At 30.5% G+C, this 23,095-nt stretch overlaps 1 pseudogene; it reads left to right on the forward strand.

The window, feature by feature from the left end:
• Nucleotides 1-2,977: 2,977 nt before the first annotated feature.
• LOC114266398 (cytochrome P450 78A5 pseudogene) lies at nt 2,978-20,923 on the forward strand (annotated as a pseudogene).
• The last annotated feature ends 2,172 nt before the right edge of the window (nt 20,924-23,095 follow it).

Genomic DNA, 23,095 nt, shown 5'->3' on the forward strand with positions numbered 1-23,095 from the left:
AAAATCAGCTACAAATAAAGTTTTTCTGTCTCGAAAGTTGGTTAATTTCCATTCCAGAACATTTGAATGAAATAAAGAGTATTGTTAACCAACTTACTTCTATGAAAATTGTTTTTGATGATGAGTTGCAAGTTTTGATGCCACTTAGCGCCTTACCCGAAAGTTAGAATACTTTGGTTGTGACGGTTAGTAATTCGGCACCCGATGGAGTTGTCACAGTGAGCCAACTCAGTAGTAGTTTGTTGAATGAAGGAAGTAGAAAAAAATCAGGTTCTTCTCATTTGGAGGCATTTATTGTCAGAGGCCAAGGTGAACACAAGGGGGAATAAGAATCCTCATTGTCTTGGCCAAAGCTGTGACAAATCAAGAGATGGCTATTTTTCAAATAAAGACATTGGGTGCATGAAGTGAAAATGTCGAAAACTCAAGAATAAGGAAAAAAAGCGTGATAAAGTGTGGAAAAGAAGCAATAAGACACAACGGTGGTTACTACCGAAGGTGATCTCTTGGCTGTTTGTGAAGATGATTATGTCAATTTTGTTGGCCAAGAGAGCAATTGGGTGATTAATTCTAGTATTTCTTTTCATGTGACTTCTCGAGTTAATTTCTTCACTTCCAATACACCAAAGGAGATTATGGTTGTGTTCGAGTGGGAAATGAAGGTTTGTCCTATATTTTTAGCATGGGTGATATTTACTTGGAAACAAATTTGGGCAGCAAGTTGTTACTTAAAGATGTGAGGCATGTTCCTGACATTTGCCTCAATTTGATCTCTATCGGGAAGCGAGACGATAAAGGCTACAATAACAAATTTGGTGATAGAAAATAGAAGCTCACAAAGGATTCTTTGGTGGTGGCTAAGTGCAAGAAGACTTGCACACTTCATTCGATGCGTGAAGAAATTTGCAAAAGTGTTGTCAATGCACTTGAGGACGATGCTTCTACTAAATTGTGGCACAAGCAGCTTGGGCACATGAGTGAAAAAGGGCTACAAGTTTTGTTCAAGAAAGAGTTTCTACCCATTTGAAAGGTACACATCTTAAGACTTGTGCTCATTGCCTAGCAAGTAAACAATATAGACTTTCTTTTCATAAAAATGTTAGTTATAGAAAAGAAAATGTTTTGGAGTTGGTACATTCAGATGTTTGTGGTCCTGTGAAAGTTAGAACACATGGTGGTACACTTTATTTTGTTACTTTCATTGATGACTATTCAATGAAAGTTTGGACTTTTGCACTAAAAACTAAAGATCAAGTTCTAGATGCGTTTAAGCATTTTCAGGCCATAGCTGAAAGAGAAAACAAGGCTGAAATTAAAGTGTATTCGGACAAACAGCGGTGGTGAATATATTAGGCCATTTGATGTGTATTGTTGCAGCCAAGGCATTCAGCATCAAAAAACAGTTAAGAAGACTCCTCAACAAAATGGTGTTGTCGAAATGATGAACTGCACTATTGTGGAAAGAACAATGTGTTTCCTTTCACATGCTAAATTGCGAAAATCCTTTTAGAGTGAGGCAATGAGGACATCAGTTGATTTGATGAATTTATCTTTCTTATCATTTGAATGGTGATGATCTCAAAAAAGTTTAGACCGATAAGGATGTGTCTTACGATCACTTGAGAGTGTTTGGTTGCTGAGCTTTTGTGTACATTCCAAAAGATAAGAGGTCCAAGTTTGATAGTAAGTCAAGACAATACATTTTTCTTGACTATGGTCATGGTGAGTTTGGTTATAGATTGTGGGATCCGGTCAACAAGAAAGTTATTTGAAGTCGTGATGTTGTGTTTCTTGAAGACCAAACAATTGAAGACTTTGGCAAAGGTGATCAACTGGAGCTAAAAACTAGTGATCTCATTGATATGAATCCATCTCCTTCATTTTTGGTGGACGATGAAAATGAGGGAGATGTGCAACCCTCTCTTAAGATATGGATGATAATGCTACTGCAAACGAAGTTGAGCTCGAAATTGAAGAAGAGTATCCAACTTAAGAGCAACCACCACAACATGAGTTGAGGAAATCTATAAAAAATTGACAACCTTCGAAAAAATATCATTCCAATGAGTTTGTGTTGATATCCGATCAAAGGGAGTTCAAGCGTACCAAGAAACAATTGAGCATGTAAAGAAAGGTGATTGGAAAAAGGTCATAGAAGAGGAAATGAATTCCTTACTTGAAAATCACACTTATGATTTGGTGAAATTACCTAAAGGGAGGAAAATTCTAAAAAGTAAGTGGGCTTTCAAATTAAAGAATAACAACAAAAATAAAAGGTGTAATGCACGCCTTGTTGTTAAAGGTTTTGGGTAAAAGAAATGTGTTAACTTTGATGAAATTTTCTCGCCGGTTGTAAAGATGTCTTTTATTCGGGTTATACTTGGAATGGCCACAAGTATGAATCTTGAAGTTGAGAAATTTGATGCGAAGACCGCATTTCTTCATGATGACCTTGAAGAATAAATTTATATAGGACAACCAGAGGGTTTTGTGGAAAAAGAGAAAGTGCATTTGGATTGTAAATTGAAGAAAAGTTTGTATGCCCTCAAGTAAGCGTTGCGAAGCGTTACGCCAATGGTACAAAAAATTTGATTCTTTCATGATGAATAGTGGTTTCTCTAAAACCACTTCGAACAATTGTGTATTTGTGAAAAAAATTTAGAATGGTATATTTATTATTATTTTGCTTTATGTTGTTGACATGCTAATTGTGAATCAAGATTCTTTCATGATTAACAAGTTGAAATTGGAGTTAAGCAAGTTATTTGCTATGAAAGATTTGGGACTAAAAAAACAAATTCTTGATATGAAAATTGTTCGTGATCAAAAGAAGGATTGATTTGGTTGTCTCAAGAAAGTTACATTAAGAAGGTTCTTGAGAGGTTCAACATGAAAAAAGCAAAGCCGGTTGGTTGTCTACTTGCAGGTCATTTCAAACTTAGTTAGAATAAATGTCCTACAAATGAAAAAGACAAAGATGCTAAAAATTCCTTATGCTTCAACGGTTGGTTCTTTGATGTACGTTACGATTTGTACAAGACTAGATATTGTTGACGCCGTTCGTGTGGTGAGTCAGTTTTTTTCTAATCCGGCTAAAGAATATTGGGTAGTGGTGAAATGGCTTCTAAGGTATCTTCGAAGGGCTTTGAAGGTGTATTTATGTTTTGGGAATGGTAGGGGAAGAATTGTTGGGTATGCCCTTCTTAATAGAGTATGAGATCTAATAATTTATTTAAACAATATTTAATTTGATTTGGTATTGATTATAATATATATTTTTATATATTATATCTGATCTTCTTAGAGACCTAATGGTTATTTAAAATATGTTTGATAACAATTAAGATATTGTAAAAATCCAAAAAGTTTATTATTTGTGTTGCTAATATTGATATTATATATATATATATATATATCAATTATTCGGTGTATTTTGTTCTTGGCAATAAGCTTCCTATACTCAATCAATTAGTGGGTTTGTTTTGTTACACAAGCTAAGTGCTGCTGTGTGTATTCAGCCAGAGTGGCAGGAAATCAGTGCTCTGGTTTTGTGTTTTTGTTTCTGGAGCACTGCTTCGGACCCTGTACGGAATGACCCCACAACCCCCACATACAAGTGGGGTAAAGAGAGAATGAAAAAAAAAAAAAAAAATTTTAGCCCATTATTTTGGGTTTTCTTCGGGTTTTCTTCGGAGGTCAGTTGTGATGATTATTTTAGTTCATTATTTTGGGTCTTTTATTACTTGTTTGAAGGATACTTGTTCATTTATTTTGATGAGGTATTTATTTATTTATTTATTTGTAATTATTAGATCTTACTTAAGGATAATTTATGAGATTATTCGTATCTCGTTTATAAATATTTGAAAATTCTTAATTGATAGTAGAATCAGACTACAGTCCTATGGACAAATCTCACATTGAGAAAATTACGTAAAATTTTTGTGTCATTGATTTAATTTTTCTGTATTATTTTTATTTTCTTCAATTGGTTTATACTTGTGAGAAATCATCTATTTTTTCTAGCATTTATAAGAATGGAAAGGCTAATTCCTATAAGTGCTAATCTAATAATTAATAACAGATTTTAACAATAATTATAGCTATGGAACTATGTTAAATCATGAAATGACCCATTGACAATGAGTAATATAAGGAATACAAACACCAAACATAGACTGAGACACATATTTCACATAGAGGTCCTACATCATGTAAGATTCACCTTATGTGAGACATATATGTCCCATGTTATATTTGGTATGAGTAATGATATAAGAATGAAAAACTCATACATAATTTTCATTTATAATGATATAGCACATTATAAACCTTTCACTTTAAAATAAAGCCATATCATTTTTATCAAATTTTTTTATATAAATTTTATACTTATTTAAAATTTTGTATATAATTTTTATATTCCGAAGATTACTGCATAATAGATCCACTTAGACCACAAAAACCCAGAACTTTTGGGAAATTGATATTATTGGACCCACAGGTGACCGACCACGTGTCTTCATACCATACATATATGGATTTCAATTATAATATATCCAATTTGTATTTTTCATATCCTCAACCAAGATAAATATTGGATATGAAATTTATAAAAAAAAAGATATAGATTAAATTATTTTTTCGATCAATTAAACAACGAAAACAACATTTTTTTTACAAACGTATGCGTTCGAAACTATAGATAGGATTTCAAAAAATATATATATATAAATAAAAAAAAATTACTCGAAATAAATTATCAAGTAAAAAGTTATCACATATTGAAATTGAGAAAAGCTTCCGATCCCATTGGGGTGACCCCAGGCTCGAGGTGTGATTGGTTGAATTTTTTTTTTTTTTTTCTTTGGTCCACAGCCTCTCATGTGGAGTGGGGGTACTGGGGGTCACCCCCAATGGGGATCCCTAGCACGGCTGATTGAAATTTTAACACGATAAACGATTTTTTTGTGTACAATATATCTATTTGTCCATAATTTTATCTATCTATCCCATATTTGAATATATTGTTCAAATTGTGTCACAAAATTTTTATATATATGTCCAAATTATTTCAACCTACCTATTCAAAATATTTTACCTATCCCTGAAAATTGTATTCTAATATTTTTATCAATCTGTCCAAATTAGCTTAACATATCTGTTTCAATATTTTTAACTTATCTGTCCAAAAAAATTTAACCTGTTCAAATTATTTTAGCTTATTCTTCCCTATATTATATTTTTAACTTATCTGTCCAAAAAATTTAACCTGTTCAAATTATTTTAACTTATTTTTCCCTATATTTGAACTTATTTGCCCCCATGTTTTTAATCTCTGTCTCCTATTTTTATTTATCTATACAAATTATTTTAACTTATTTGTTATTATAATTTGGACAGATTGTTACCTGAAACTGTATAAAAAAAAAAAAAAATCATTTATAATGTTAAAATTTTAATATGTTGTAACTTTACACTTTGTATTCCGTTTTGGACAATTTATTTTATTTTAAATTTCATGTATTGTTTCAATATCTATCTATCTGAAATTGATTTAAGGTTGTTTAAACACTTACTTTTGCGCGGGCGCACACACACAAAAAGAAAAAATAAAAAAACATTGTTGTTTTGATTAATTGAAAAATCATTATATTCACTTTTTTAATTTTTTTTAATTTCATAGTCAATATTCATATTGTTTGAAAGATTCTCAAAAAAATAAAAATAAAAACTCATGAATATCAATTTTGTTAGAAACGAATTTGTAAAACTCAAGTTATGAAAATTTTAAAATTTTTGATACAAAGTAAATGCAGAGGTAAAAAAATACATATACTTATTGGGAAGTTGGTTACAAATTGGCTTTTTAGTTTTTTTTTTTTTGACTTTTTTATCCTTTCGTCTATAAAAAAATGTAAGAGATGATACGACTTAAAATGAGTTAAAAGTTAAAATTAACATTTTACTAGCTTCCTAAATTATCCCTTATGATGCTAAGAGTTTTAGCACTTGAAAATTTAAAAATTGAATTTACGGCCAACGCTTATTTATTTATTATTAAATAAGATGTTGATAGTTTAATAAGTAATGGGTTATATTTAATTTTTTTTTCCTCATAAATTTAAATCAAAACCTTCTTTAAAAACCTAATCACAACTAGTTATATGTTAATGTTCACTACTCCGAACATTTATACGTAGTTAAAGTACGCGTAAATTAATTTATTCAAATATTCAATTATAAAAAAAATATGATAAAATAAAAGTAAGAATCAAAACATAGAATCGTCATCTTATATATGGACCATCGATCCATTTTGACAGTATTGATGACACTATACCCAATTATATGAGAAAATACAAATTTCTATGCATTGGTATGCAATCTTTTAAGGGTCCCACTATATATAACGTATCAACAATGATTCATCCCACTAAAAACACCACCACTAATAGCACTAATGCATTAAAAAAGTAAAAAAAAAAAAAAATATAACTCCAAGACCAAAACATCACATCATTAATGACGGGACCCACTACCACCTAATTAGTGGGAGCACTAATTAGTGCTCCCAAGCATTTTTCATAATGTATTTGCCCAGCATATGATTCAAATATGGAAGAATTCTATTATATACATTCTAGCATTTTTAATTACGATATTTTTTTAATTATGATTAATTTTTTTAATTATAATATTATTTTGAGGTATTTAGTTATAATTTTTATTAGGGAGACTTGTTTTGGGATGATCTAAATAAGTGTACTTTTTGTCTTTTTACGAAAAGATGTGCAGAAAAATAAGGAGATGATGTGATGAAAAAAAATAAAAAGATAAAAAAATGGATTATTTAGGGGATGCCAAACCACCTCTTATTTATAAGTCATTTTTCAGACACTTATGTTAGGCTAAGTCCTCTATAATTTCTTATAGAGTTTCAAGTCCTATTTAGATAGGAATATATTCCACAAGATCCTACATAAACGTAACGTAACGTGACACCTACATAAACGTAACGTAACGTGACACCTATACGTAACGTGACACCTACATAAACGTAACGTAACGTGTCACGTTACGTTTCGCAAACTTAATGTTTTTATTTTTTTAAATTGAATGTGAAAATATTGTTGGTTTATTTTAGTGTCACGTTACGTTTCATATAAATATGATCTATGGTAACATTCAATTTTCAATATAAGAAATTGAATGTTGCCATGATTCACTACAACAAAAAAGGTCTATAGTGACGAAAATGCGTGACGAAAAAATATTTCGTCTCCAAATATGCATGTTTTAGTGATGAAAATAAGGTTTCGCCTCCAATTGTATTATTTTTAGAGACGAAAACCAAATTTCGTCACCAAATGCTTAAAATCAAATAAAACAATAGGTGGCAAAAATTTTATTCGTCTCTAAATTTTATTTTTCGTCACAAAACAATTTCCCGCCCTTGGAAAATTTGGTGGAAGATTTGGCGCCATTTTGGAGACAAAATTTGTCGTCACCATTGTAAAAAATTTTAGAGAGGAAATAATTTCGTCTCCAAATGTATTATTTTTAGAGAGGAAAACCAAATTTCGTCACCAAATACTTAAAATCAATAAAAAAATACAAGAAATCTAGGCTATTGTGACAAAATTTAGTGACAAAATTTTTTTTGTCTTAAAATTTAACCGAAAGATGACAAAATATTAATTTTGTCGTTTGTTTTAATTTTTCTCAGAAGTATAGGAGACAAAAACAAAAATTCGTATGCAAAAATGAGGCACCAATTTCATTTGCATTGGCGCGAATTATTTTAGCTCATTGGAGACGAACATTTTTGTCACAAAATATAATTTTTTTTTGTGACGAACGTAATTCATCACCAATAAATTCCATACCTATTAAACGATGTCGTTACATATTTCCATTTATTAGGCGACAAATATATTTTTGTCTGGGAATGATAAGTTATGGAAGACGAAAATATTTCGTCACCAATAAACACTCCATCATGCAAACAATGTCATTTCATCTTTCTATTAAATAGGCAACAAATATATTTTTGTTTCAGAAGAATAAGTTGTGGGAGACGAAAATATTTCGTCACTAATAAATTCTAATTGATTGCGTGACGAATATATTTTTCATCTCATAAGGTTAAGTCGTGGAAGACAAAAATATTTCATCACCAATAATAAATTCTTTGTTCTGGTATTGAAGGATACAAAAATATTTTATCACTAATCATTTCTGTTTTTTAAAATGCCGTGAAACTGTGTCCCCAAGAGATACACTCTGACGCTTATCACTCATTTTCATGTTCACGGACCTTGAAGTCATGACCCAAGAAAACACTTTCTACAAACCCTCATTTCTCTCTCGCACTTGAGTCTACTCCTCTCTCACAAGTATTGAAGTCGTGACTCAATAAGACACTCTGTAAACCATTTTTTCTATTTCGCGCTAAAGCCCCTCTCTTCTGTCTCGCACTTAAGCCCTTCGTGCATGCTAGTATTGAAGCTATTATCCAAGAAGATACCCTATGCAAACCCACTATTCTTTCTCACAGTGAATGCCCCTCTTGCACGCAAGCACTTTTTCTCATTGTCAGAACCAACTCTATCCTTTTCGTCTAGAACACTCATTTCAGAAAAATCGAAGGTCAAAACCTCTCTCCACAAAAAAAGAAAAAGAAAAAGATAATTAATGTAGCTATTTTTTTTGTGAGAAAAAATACAGAGAAACAAATAATAAAAAATTTGTAATTTTCAAAATTAATAGAAAACATTACCTTGTTTAGTATGGAGTTTTCAATAATTAATTTTTAAAATTTGGTGATAAAATTTATTTTCGTTTTAGAACATAACCCAAACTTGACCAAATATTACTTTTGTCGTTTCTTTTAATTGTTCTCAAAACTATAGGAGACGAAAAAATAAATTCGTCAGAAAAAAAAGAGGCGCCAATTTTTTTTCTTGTTGGCGCCAATTATTTTAGCTTATTAGAGACGAACATTTTTGTCACAAAATTTAAAGTATTTTGCGACAAAAGGAATTCGTCACCAATAAATTCCAAACTTATTAGACGATGTCGTTTCATTTTCTTATTTATTTGGTGACAAATATATTTTTTGTCTGGGAAGGATAAGTTATGGGAGACGAAAATATTTTGTCACCAATAAACCCTTCATGCTCGTTTTATCTTTCTGTTAATTAGGCGACAAATATATTTTTGTCTCGGAAGGATATGTTTTGGGAGATGAAAATATTTCGTCACTAATAAATTCTCCATGTGTCGTGTTGCATTTTGATTGATTGTGCGACGAATATATTTTCGTCTCATAACGTTAAGTTGAAGGAGACGAAAATATTTCATCACCAATAAATTATCCATCCCCACACAACGTTGTTTTTGTATTTTTGTTGATTAGGCAATGAACATATGAGTTTGAAACGAAAATATTTTGTCACTAATTATTTCTCTTTATTAAAATGCTGTCAGAAACTAAGAGACACTCTTCCTTAATCACTTACTTTCACACACACACAAATACTAAAGTCGTGACCCGAAAAGACACCCTCTACAAATCCTCATTTCTCTCGCACACTTGAGTCTCCTCTCTTACAAGTATTGAAGCTGTGACTCGAGAAAACAATCTTTATAAACCATCTCTTCTATTTTGCACTGAAGTTCCTCTATTCTCTCTCACATTTAAGCCATTTGTGCATGCAAACATTATTATCCAAGAAGACATTTTGTGCAAAGCTACTATTCTTTCTCACAATAAACCCCTCTCCACAAAAAGAAAATAATAATAATAATAATAATAATAATAATAATAATAATAATTAAACAAGGAAACAAAATACAAGAAATCTTGGCTATTATTGTGACAAAATTTGGTGACGAAATTTTTTTTGTCTTAAAATTTAACCCAAAGATGACAAAATATTGATTTTGTCGTTTGTTTTAATTTTTCTCAAACGTATAGGAGACGAAAAAGAATTTCGTCTGCAAAATTCAGGTGTCAATTTCATTTGCATTGGCTCAAATTATTTTAGCTCATTGGAGATGAACATTTTTGTCACAAAACATATATATTTTTTGCGACGAACGTAATTTGTCACCAATAAATTCCCTACCTATTAAACAATGTCATTGCATATTTCCATTTATTAGGTGACAAATATATTTTTGTCTGGGAATGATAAGTTATGGAAGACAAAAATATTTCATCACCAATAAACACTCCATCATGCAAACGATGTCGTTTCATCTTTCTATTAAATGGGCGACAAATATATTTTTATCTTTGAAGAATAAGTTGTGGGAGATGAAAATATTTCGTCACTAATAAATTCTAATTGATTACGCGATGAATATATTTTTCGTCTCATAAGGTTATGTTGTGGAAGACAAAAATATTTCGTCACCAATAATAAATTCTCTGTTCTTGTATTTAAGGAGACAAAAATATTTTATCACTAATTATTTCTCTTTATTAAAATGCTATGGTTTTGTGTTTCGGAGCACTGAAACCGTCACCCCAAGAGACACACTCTGACCCTTATCACTCATTTTCATGTGCACGGACACTCAAGTCATGACCCAAGAAGACACTTCCTACAAACCCTCATTTCTCTCTCGCACTTGAGCCTACTCCTCTCTCACAAGTATTGAAGTCGTGAAGCAAGAAGACACTTTGTAAACCATTTCTTTTATTTTCGTACTAAAGCCCCTCTCATATGTCTCACACTTAAGCCCTTCATGCATGTCAGTATTGAAAGCTATTATCCAAGAAGGCACCCTATGCAAAACCGACTATTCTTTCTCATAGTGAAGGTGCCCCTTGCATAAGCACTTTTTCTCATTGTCTAAACCAATTCTACCATTTCCATCTAGAACACACATTTTAGAAAAATCGCAGGTCAAAACCCCTTTCCACAAAAAAAAAAAAAGAAGATAATTAATGTAACTTTTTTTTTTGTGAGAAAAAAAAACAGAGGAAAAATTAATAATAATTTTTTAATTTTCAAAATTAATAAAAAAACATTACCTTGTTTAGTATGCAGTTTTCAATAATTATTTTTTGATTTTTAATCTATATTTTTTTAGTGAACATTTTTTAATATTATAATTTTTTTTTCTTTTTTTTTTTTACTTTTTAAATCCCTTTAATTTAGATGAGGGCAAATTGCAGCAGTTGTCCCGATACTTTGGTCCTTGTGTCATATAAACGTTATGTTCCATATTTATATCTATCTATCTATCTATCTATTATAGAGAAAAGCTAAGGATTATGAAAAAACTTTCATGAAAATGATCATAAAAGAATTATGACCCTTGGATTACCTTGATTAGTGTGTGGTACTTTATTTTAAGTGTAATCCAAGAGTCATAAATCTTTCATGATCATTTTCATAAAAAAAAAAATTCATGATACCTAGTATTGCTCATCTATACTATATATTAAGCAAAAGGGGGGTTTTAACCCCAAGGCCTGTGGGAGCTCCAATCTCCTAATCCTAATCCTAATTTTATAATTTTTTGATTTAAAAAAAAAATCTCAGCATTTATTGATTTCTCACAACCCAACCTCAGCATTTATTGACATCTCCAAACCCACAATCCCTTTTGACTTCTCTCATAATTATTGCAACACCCTTTTCAATTTCTCCCATACACTATGGTTACACACAAAAATAAAAAATAAAAAGATAAGAATTCAGCTATAAATCTCAAAAGATATAACATCTAAATTTGAATTACGATTCAATAATATAATTATGTATTTTTTTATGTATATCTATCAAAATTTTAAATCACTTAATGGGACAAATTAATCAAATTTTCAAAATTATTGATTTTTAATTTACAAAATAGATTAAAAAAAACTATTGACTGATTTATTTATTTAATAACAAAAATATTTTATAATCTCTCCCTCCTAATCTCTCTCACAAATTTTCAAAAAAAAATATTAAAACTTGCATTCTTTTTCTCTTCCCCAAAAAATCAGATAATATTTTTTATTAAAGTTGTAGATATCTACCTATATTTTATATATTCTATTATAACATAACAAAAAAAATAAAAAAAATATCTTTTTTTAAAGTTTATCTAAATAAACTTTAAATCAATAAAACTCACATGTCTATTACATATCTAACTCACATCATAACTTACCTAAATAATAATAATTAAAAATAAATGAAAACCACAGATAAATTAAATTTTTTTTAAAAAAAAGATACCCACAATTCTATCTTAAATAAATTGGAAAAAAAATACCCGAACAGAAATCACACAAAAATAAAAAGATATATCTATCTATCTATCTATCTATCTATCTATCTATCTATCTATCTATCTATCTATCTATCTATATTAAGAAAAATGGGGTTTCTAACCCTCCAAGTCTTGTGGGAGCTCCAATATCCCAATCTAAATTTTCTGATTTTTTATTTCAAAAAAAAAACCTTAGCATTTATTAACTTCTCCCAACCGCCAAGTATAAAAAAAAAAAATTTAAAAAGTCCAACTTATATAAATTCCTTGAAAAGTCTCAACCACACGATTATTATCCCTCATAATAACACTTTAATACATTAAGAACAATCATAAATAAAAAAAATCCTTGAAAAGTCCAACACATATGAATTTCTCGAAAGTCCAACATATATGATTATTATCAAAATATTACACTTTAATATAATATAAAAAAAAGACATTTAAAAATCACAATTCACATATATAAAAATAATTGTGAAGTACATATGAATTCCTTGAAAAATCCAACACATGATTATTATCCCTCATAATAACATTTTAATGCATTAAGAACAAGCATGAAAAAATTTCTTGAAAATCCAACACATATGATTAGTATCAAAATATGAAATTTTAATATAGTATAAAAAGAAAAAGAAAAAAAGAAGACAAAGTGGTGAAACACAGCCTGTGCATAGCACGGGTGATACGTTATCTATACTATATATTAAGCAAAAGGGGGTTTTAACCCCCAAGGCTTGTGGGAGCTCCAATATCCCAATCCTAATTTTCTAATTTTTTGATTTAAAAAAAAAAAACCTCAGCATTTATTAATTTCTCCCAATCCCCATACCTTTTGGGAGATTTGGTCACAACCCCCTCATAATTAAACTTTAATGCATTAAAAACTAGCATAAAAAAAATTCCTTGAAAATTTCAACACATCTATCTATCTATATTATATTATCTATATCTATATCTATCTATCTATCTATATCTATACTATATATTAAGCAAAAAGGGATTTTTAACCCCCCAAGGCCCGTGGGAGTTTCAATATCCGAATCTAAATTTTTTATATTTTTTATTAAAAAAGAAAAACTCAACATTTATTGATTTGGTCAAAATTCCCTGATCAACATTTATTAACTTTTTTCAATCCACATGTTTTTCCACATGCCTGCATTTATTGATACAATCCCCTGATCCACATTTGAAATCCCCTCATACAAATAATTATAGATACAATCCATGTATAGTTACTGCAGTACCCTTTTTAACTTCTCTCATACACTATGTTTAGTGATAAGATTGTTAAATTATTTTTATAAAAAATCTTAAAAAACATAATTTATATATTAAAAAAAATCTAATACAAATATAAATATTTATAATTATCTATACTATATATTAACCAAAAGGGGGTTTTTAACCCCAAGGCATATGGGAGCTCCAATCTCCTAATCCTAATTTTCTAAGTTTTTGATTTAAAAAAAAAAAAATATCTCAGCATTTATTGACTTCTCCCAACCCAATCTCAGCATTTATTGACTTCTCCCAACCCACAATCTCTTTTGACTTCTCTCATAATTATTGCAACACCCTTTTCAATTTCTCCCATACACTATGGTTACATACAAAAATAAAAAAAATAAAAAATATAAGAATTTAGCTATAGATCTCAAAAAGATATAACATCTAAATGGCATGTGGGAGCTCCAATCTCCTAATCCTAATTTTCTAAGTTTTTGATTTTAAAAAAAAGAAAACATCAGCATTTATTGACTTCTCCCAACCCAACCTCAGTATTTATTGACTTCTCCCAACCCACAATCTCTTTTGACTTCTTTCATAATTATTGCAACACCCTTTTCAATTTCTCCCATACACTATGGTTAAAAATAAAAAATAAAAAATAAAAAAAATTTAGCTATAGATCTCAAAAAGATATAACATCTAAATTTGAATTATGATTTAATAATATAATTATGTATTTTTTTTTATGTATATCTATCAAAATTTTAAATCACTTAATGAGACAAATTAATCAATTTTCCAAAATTATTGATTTTTAATTTACAAAATAGATTTAAAAAAACTATTGACTGATTTATTTATTTAATAACAAAAATATTTCATAATCTCTCCCTCCTAATCTCTCTCACAAATTTTCAAAAAAAAATATTAAAACTTGCATTCATTTTCTCTTCCCCAAAAAATTAGATAATATTTTTTATTAAAGTTGTAGATATCTACCTATATTTTATAAATTATATTATAACATAACCAAAAAAAATCTTTAAAGTTATCTAAATAAACTTTAAATCAATAAAACTCACATGTCTATCACATATCTAACTCACATCATAACTTACCTAAATAATAATAATTAAAAACAAATGGAAACCACAGATAAATTAAATTAAAAAAAAAAGATACCCACAACTCCATCTTAAATAAATTGAAAAAAAAATACCCGAACAGAAACCACACAAAAATAAAAATAAAAATAAAAAGATATATCTATCTATCTATCTATATATATATTAAGAAAAATGGGGTTTCTAACCCCACAAGTCTTGTGAAAGCTCCAATATCCCAATCTAAATTTTTTGATTTTTTATTTTAAAAAAAAAACCTTAGCATTTATTAACTTCTCCCAACCCCCAAGTATAAAACAAATTCATTGAAAAGTCCAACACATATGAATTCCTTGAAAAGTCCCAACACATACGATTATTGTCCCTCATAATAACACTTTAATACATTAAGAACAATTATAAAAAAAATTTCCTTGAAAAGTCCAACACATATGAATTTCTTGAAAGTCCAACACATATGATTATTATCAAAATATTATACTTTAATATAATATAAAAAAAGAAGACATTTAAAAATCACAATTCACATATATAGAAATAATTGTGAAGTACATATGAATTCCTTGAAAAATCCAACACATGATTATTATCCTTCATAATAACATTTTAATGCATTAAGAACAAGTATGAAAAAAATTCCTTGAAAAGTCCATCATATATGAATTTCTTGAAAAGTCTAACACATGTAATTAGTATCAAAATATTAAATTTTAATATAGTATAAAAAAAAGACAACGTGGTGAAACACAACCCGTGCATGCTAGTACTATATATTAAGCAAAAGGGAATTTTTAACCCCAAGGCCTGTGGGAGCTTCAATATCCCAATATGAATTTTTAAATTTTTTATTAAAAAAAAAACTCAGCATTTATTTATTTGGTCAAAATCCCCTGATCAGAATTTATTAACTTTTTTCAATCCACATGTCTTTCCACATACTCGCAGTTATTGATTTGGTCAAAATCCCCTAATCAGCATTTAAAATCCCCTCATACAAATAATTATAGATACAATCTGTGTATAATTACTGCAGTATCCTTTTCAACTTCTCTCATACACTATGGTTAGTGATAAGATTGTTAAATTATTTTTATAAAAAATCTTAAAAAACATAATTTATATATTAAAAAAATTTAAAATAAATATAAATATCTAGAATTATCCCGTGCATAGCACGGGTGATAAGCTAGTTATTATATAAGGAAAATGGGGTTTTAAATTTACAAACCTTATGGGAGCTCTAATATCCCAATCTTAATTTTAAAAATTTTTGATTTAAAAAAAAAAAAAAGAACTCAACATTTATTGACTTCTCCCGACCCACTTTTTGACTTTTCTCATACCTACTCCTACACCCCTTTCAACTTCTCGCATATATTATGGCTAGTGATGGGATTGTTAAATTATTTTTATAAAATTTTTTTTAAAAATAATTAGTATATTAAAAAATATCTAAAACAAATACAAATTCTTATTAAATATATATATATATATATATATATATCTATACTATATATTAAGCAAAAGGGGGTTTTTAACCCCAAGGCCTGTGGGAGCTTCAATATCCAAATCTGAATTTTCTAAATTTTTTATTTAAAAAAAAATCAACATTTATTAATTTGGTCAAAATCCCTTGATCAGCATTTATTAACTTTTTTCAACCCACATGTCTTTCCACATGCTTGCATTTATTGATTTGGTCAAAATCCCCTATCAGTATTTAAAATCCCCTCATACAAATAATTATAGATACAATCTGTGTATAGTTACTGCAATGCCCTTTTCAACTTCTCTCATGCGCTATGGTTAGTGATAAGATTGTTAAATTATTTTTATAAAAAAATCTTAAAAAACATAATTTATATATTAAAAAAAATCAGAGGTTGCGGTTCACTCATCACTCTTCTCTGTCTGTCCGTCTCTCTCTTTCTCTCTGTGTCTCTGTTACTCTTCTCTTTCTCTCTCTCACTCATCACTCTTGTCTGTCTGTCTGTCTCTCTCTTTTTCTCTGTGTCTCTCATCCATCTCTCTTCTCTGTATCTCTTTTCTCTCTCTCTCTCTCTCTCTCTGTGTCTCTTACTCATCTCTTTCTCTTACCACTCATCTCCTCTACCACCTTCACCACTACTGCAAACGCCATTTCACTACCACCACTACTACCACGGTCGCCATTTCACCTCTACGACTACCATTACTACTACCATCGCCACCACTCCACTACCACCACTACCACTATTGCCACTACTACTACTACAATTACCTGTCTTTCACCACCGCCACTCCATCTACTCTACCACTACCATAACTTCACCACTAATCTCCTTCGTCATCACCACCACTATCATCGTCTCTTATCCACCACCTTCACCACTACTGCCGCTTCCTCTCCTCTACCACAAAATATTACCTCTCTTCTCTCTCTCACTTATCACTCTTCTCTGTCTGTCAGTCTTTGTCTCTGTCTCTTTCTTTTTCTCTCTTTGTCTCTCGCTCATCTCTCTTCTATCTATCTCTCTCATCTCTCTATCTCTCTTCTGTCTCGCTCATTTATCTTCTCTCTATTTCTCTCTCTCTGTCTCTCTCGCCCATCTTTCTTCTCTCTTCGTCTCTCTTTTTCTATGTCTTTCTCTCGATCATCTCTTTTCGCTTTATTTCTCTCTCTCTATCTATCTCTCGCTCATATCTTGTTTCTCTCTATTTTTCTATATGTCTCTCTCTCTATCTCTTTCTCTCTCTGTCTCTCTCTCTCTCTCTCTCTCTCTCTTTATATCTCTTTCTCTCTTTGTCTCTCTCTCACTTATCACTCTTCTCTATCTCTTTTCTCTCTGTGTCTGTCTTTCGCTCTTCTCTCTCTCTCTCTCTCTCTCTCTTTCTCTCTATGTGTCTGTCTGTCTATTTGTCTCTCTCCCCCATTGTGTTCACCTTGCTCACTCTTTACCCTCACGTTTTGGAAATTACATCTCCCTCCTTGAGGTTTGAAGTTTCATTACAGATTCCCCTCTCAGCAATTTAATTTTTTTAAATAACAATTTTGCCCTCACTGAGTAAATTATATTGACACCCCTCACATTTTAGAAATTACAATCCCCTTCCTAAGGTTTAAAGTAGCATTACCAATTGCCCCCTCGGTTAGTATTAGTTGGAAAAAAAATCATTGAAAAAAAATTAATTAGAAAAAAAAGTAATTGAAAAAAAAATTTCTTAATAAAATTTTTAAATTACTGTTTAAAAACCAACATAAACTCATTTTTTGAATTTACGTTTTTCCTCAAATTTACAAACTGAGACAATCATTTATAAATCAAAAAAATTACCAAACAAGTCTTTATGACAGTTTTTAAAATTTTTGTAAATATAAATTGAAAACTGAAAACGAAATGGTTAACAAACCGTCTTTAAATGGTAAAAATGTTGTAAAATTAGCAAATAATCAAATAAGTTACCAATATAAGAAATGACTTATCAAAAGATTCTTAGGCTATGTATGGTTTGATTTTTAGAAGAAAAAAAATTAAAAATAAAAAATTAATTTGGTTAAGAAATAAAAAATAAAACTACTTATCATGTTTATATAATTTTTATCTTTTTTATATAATTTTTATCTTTCGAGTGGTTAGAAATAATTTTTTATAAATTAAATTGAAACAGCCATACGTATGTATATAACCTGCCCAAAAATTAAAATGATAATTATTTTTTACCCTTAAATGATAATTATTTTTTATTTTTTATTTCTTAACCAAATTAATTTTTAATTCTTTTAAAAAAAATTTCTAAAAATCAAACCATATATGGCTTAAGAATCTTTTGATAAGTCATTTCTTACGATGGTAACTTATTTAATTATTTGTTAATTTTACTACATTTTTACCATCTAAAACCTGTTTGCTAAGGTGCCGTTTGGTAACACTTACATGTTCAGTTTTCTGTTTATATTTACAAAAATTTTAAAAACTCAAATAAAAACTTGTTTGGTAAATTTTTGATTTATAAATCAGTGGTCTCAGTTTTTAAATTTAGCCAAAAAATGTAAACTCAAAAAATGTGTTTCCGTTTTGAGTTTTGAGTTTTTTTTTTTTTTTACTACCCAACACTAGCCACCACCTGCCACCATTTTGCATCACCGTTTTCTGCCACCACCACCCACCCCCTACCACCACCTGCCACCACCACTCACCACCCACCAGCCACCACCACCCGCCACCACCCACCACCACCCAACTCGCCACCCACCACCACCACCCATTTGCCATCCACCTGCCACCACCCACTACTCGCTACTACCATCTACCGCCTGCTACCACTGCCCGCCACCATCACTCGCCACTGCCATCCACTGCCTGCCACCACCACCCACTCGCCAATCTCTTTACTTTTGAAAAGATTAAAAATGAGGGTTATAAGAGAAATAAATTTTTCTTCATTTCTCTTTATTTCTTCCCATTTCTCTCTACTTAAATTATCCAAATAAGTAAATGAAATTCTCCATCATTTTTTATTTTTATTTTTATTTTATTTTCTCAAATCAATCCATCCAAAACATGCGTAAACGTGTCGACACCCCCACCTTCTCAACTCCCTCTATTCTCTTTGCCTCTTCACTACCACTACCACTACCCCTTTCTCTCTCCGACTCTCCGTATTCCATCCAGCTCAAACCAGCTCCTAACCAGAACCTCCTATCTCTCAAAACCTCCCAATCTCTCTCTCTCTAAAAAACCACCAAAAACGTCCTCCGAATACTACTCTCTCTGCATTCCTGGAAGTGGGTTCCCCACTTCTCTTCCCAGCCTGGAGCTCATTCTCTGCATCTTCCTCATTGCTGCTGTGTTTGGCTTCTGTTTCGCACCAGGCGGCCTCGCCTGGGCTCTCTCAAAGGCGCGAGCCGGGGTTCAATCAAGGTCCGCCATTCATGGACCCTCTGGTCTACCCATTATCGGACTCGTCTTCGCTTTCGGTGGCTCTTTGACTCACAGAGTCCTCGCAAATCTCGCTAAGACCTTCGAAGCCGTACCGTTGATGGCTTTTTCGATTGGGTTCACTCGTTTCATCATCTCAAGCCACCCAGACACAGCCAAGGACATTCTAAGTAGCTCGGCTTTCGCAGATCGGCCTGTGAAAGAGTCGGCTTACGAGCTTCTCTTCCACCGAGCAATGGGTTTCGCTCCATACGGTGAGTACTGGAGGAGCCTGAGGAGAATCTCGTCGACCTATTTGTTCAGCCCAAAGAATCACTTGTTTCGGCGATTTTCGGCGAAAAAGGGGGATCGAAATGGTGAACCAAGTCAAGGGTTTGATGGAGAAAAACGGAGTGGTTGAAATCAAGAGAGTTTTACATTTTGGGTCTCTGAACAATGTGATGATGAGTGTGTTTGGGAGGTCCTATGATTTCAATGGATGTGATGGGTCCGAACTTGAGGGTTTGGTGAGTGAAGGGTATGAGTTGCTTGGGATATTCAACTGGAGTGATCATTTTCCTCTTCTGGGTTTGTTGGATTTGCAAGGTGTGAGGAAGGGATGTAGAGAGCTTGTTTCTAGAGTGAATGTGTTTGTTGGGAAGATCATTGAAGAACACAGATTCAAGAGGGCTAAAAATGGAGGTGTTGTGGGTGGTGGTGACGATGATGACTTTATTGATGTTTTGCTTGATTTGGAGAATGATAACAAGCTCAGTGACTCTGATATGATTGGGGTATTTTTCTCAAACACTCTCTACTAATAAACAATCTTTGTATTTGTTTTTTGAATATTTGTTATTTTGATCTTATTATTGTTTTTTAGAGTAGTTCTTATTATTGTATACTGTTTGTGTGCATGGTTGAAGTAATGGATCTGTTTTATGCTCTTTTTGGGACCTTTGAAGATATGGAGAATCAGAATAAAAATTTTCCTTTCTTTCACCTGTTGATATAGAATTTGTGTTTTTGTTATCTTGTTTTGTTTTGTTTTGTTCTGTTTTCTCCATTTTAGTTGAAAAGGCTAGAAGTATCTATTAGTGGTTTGTGCTTCAAAAAAACAAAAGATTTTAGAAATCTGTTTTCTGAAACAAGTTTCATGGCTCTGTCTGGTTTGGTTTTCAGTAATCTTTTCAAAATTATTTTTTCTTGAAAATTTAAAACATAATTTGGTGAAAAAAATAAAAACTATTAATCAATTTTTTGGGAGGCAGAAATAATTTTAAACAAATTTGGGTCATGATAGTTATATAACTATTCCAGACTTTTCCTTATTTAAACTTATTCTCTTTTGTGCTTCTTCTTTGCGCTTTCATCCTTTCATATCTTTCTTCTCTTTCTATCCACTCTCTACTCATATTTTTTCTTATCTAAAAATAGATACACTAGCACATAATTGTTAAAATCTTAGTGGAATTGCTCAACACTCAAATGCTGAAATTGTAGGGGATTGTTCATTTGTTTAGTCTTTTGGAGTTGACCCATCTTGACTTGGTATAGTAATTGCTTTTCTTTCTCTACCTTGATTTGAGCTTTAATTTTTGTTGGGATTTAGTTTAGTTTACTCTCTCTGTTGATGTGTTGCTATAATAATTTTTTAACAAAATCTTTTCAAGGCTATGATTTACTAATATGTGTTTATATATACTGTTCAATCATGCTCCATATGTATATGTCATATTTATATATGGTAATACAAACATTTAATACTAGTAATAATCAAATTCGTTATTTCTTTCTATTGATTCTGGGATGAAGAGTTAGTGTGATGAAAAAATCTTCGATTTTGTCTTTTGTAAGACAAGAACAGTCTCTACAAAAATAGTACATTTTTTCATGTGCTTCTAGCGGTTTCTAAATTAATTTGTTTTTTTTTTATTTTTCAGGTCAAAATTTTTTTGGAGAGATGCAAAATATGGTCAAAGAATTTAAGAACTTAGTTTTTTTAAGTTTTTTTTTTTTAATATATGTAATCACAGTTAAAAACTTTTTATTAATTTCTTTGTACATACTTTTGAACATTTAACTTTTATTTATGAAATATATGACGTTATTCCATTCAATATATGGTTGTGATTCAAAATATAGTATATAGTGTGTATTATATTCTTCAAATGCGCGTGCAAAAATAATATTGATTATTCTTCAAATATGTCAAATTCTTTTTTTAATCACAGGTTTTATTAGTTATTAATCACACTTAAAAGATGTGATCTAAATGTTAGTAATCACACTATCTAAATGTTTTTAATCACACTTAAAAGGTGTGATCTAAATATTTTTAATCACAGTTAAAAGATGATCTAAATGTTTTTAATCACACTTAAAAGGTGTGATTTAAATATTTTTAATCACAGTTAAAAGATGATCTAAATATTTTTAATCACACTTAAAAGGTGCGATCTAAATATTTTTAATCACACTTAAAAGGTGTGATGAAAACATTTTTTAATGACACTTAAAAAGTGTGATTAAAAATGACCATTTTTAATCACACTCCCAAAGACCACACTTTAATAAAACTTAAAAGGTGTGATTAAAAAACAAACATCACACAAAAAAAGTTTGATCTTTATCTGTATTTGTAGTAGTGAAAGGATGCTTATTCATTACAATCTGGCTTTGTTTGGGATGAAGCATCTGGCTATTATTATGATGCTTCTTCTGGATTCTATTATGATGGAAATACAGGTATTTATTTATTTGGAAGCTACATTTTAGTTGTTGTTTTCCTCATTGTTACTATAAAAGCTGTCTTGATTTTATGTTTATGCATAATATAGGCAAATGTTTCAAGTGCTGTATCATGTGAGCCATAGCCTCCGTGATATCAATGTTGTGTTCAATAAGTGAAAGTTCTGATATGTGTTTCTCATGCAATTGGACTGGTGCACTAGTGTGGCATCCTAAATCTTTAACAATCTTATTCAGTGTGCATCAAATAATTAGTTTCATTAATCATTGGTCTTGTGGTGGCGTTCAATTTTTAAAGGGCCTCTGTTTTGGATTTCTGCTGTCAACTGACCATTACATTGTGACAGCATTTCTATTTTGGAGTTTATGGTTGGCTTGGATTGCTCTGCATTTGTTGATGGTTTTCAGTATGGATTATTTTAAGAAAATATAGTTTTAGTAATTGTTACAAGGTTTTTTATATTTGAAATTTTGAGCAGAGCCCCGATATTTCTACACTATTCAGAGAGATGAGAGGAGAGACATCACTCAATAGAATTGTACAACTTTGAGAGCAGTATTTGTTGGGTGCTGCTAACAAACCTATCCAATATACTGATGGGGGATCTTTCTTCCAAATTTTGAGGTTTACAGAGGGTTAATTTGTGGAGATATACAAAAGTTTTCATGAGGAATATTTCTTGAAAATAATTAATATTTTTTTTTTATAAAAAATATTTACTCCTACCAATTTCTTCTTGTGTATTTATTGTCGGTTCATTCATAGATGTCATTTCTCATGAACATATGGAGTCATGGCCACAA

This window comes from Camellia sinensis, chromosome 12 (genome assembly GCF_055761805.1).
Source record: "Camellia sinensis isolate YWXY chromosome 12, ASM5576180v1, whole genome shotgun sequence".
NCBI lineage: Eukaryota > Viridiplantae > Streptophyta > Magnoliopsida > Ericales > Theaceae > Camellia > Camellia sinensis.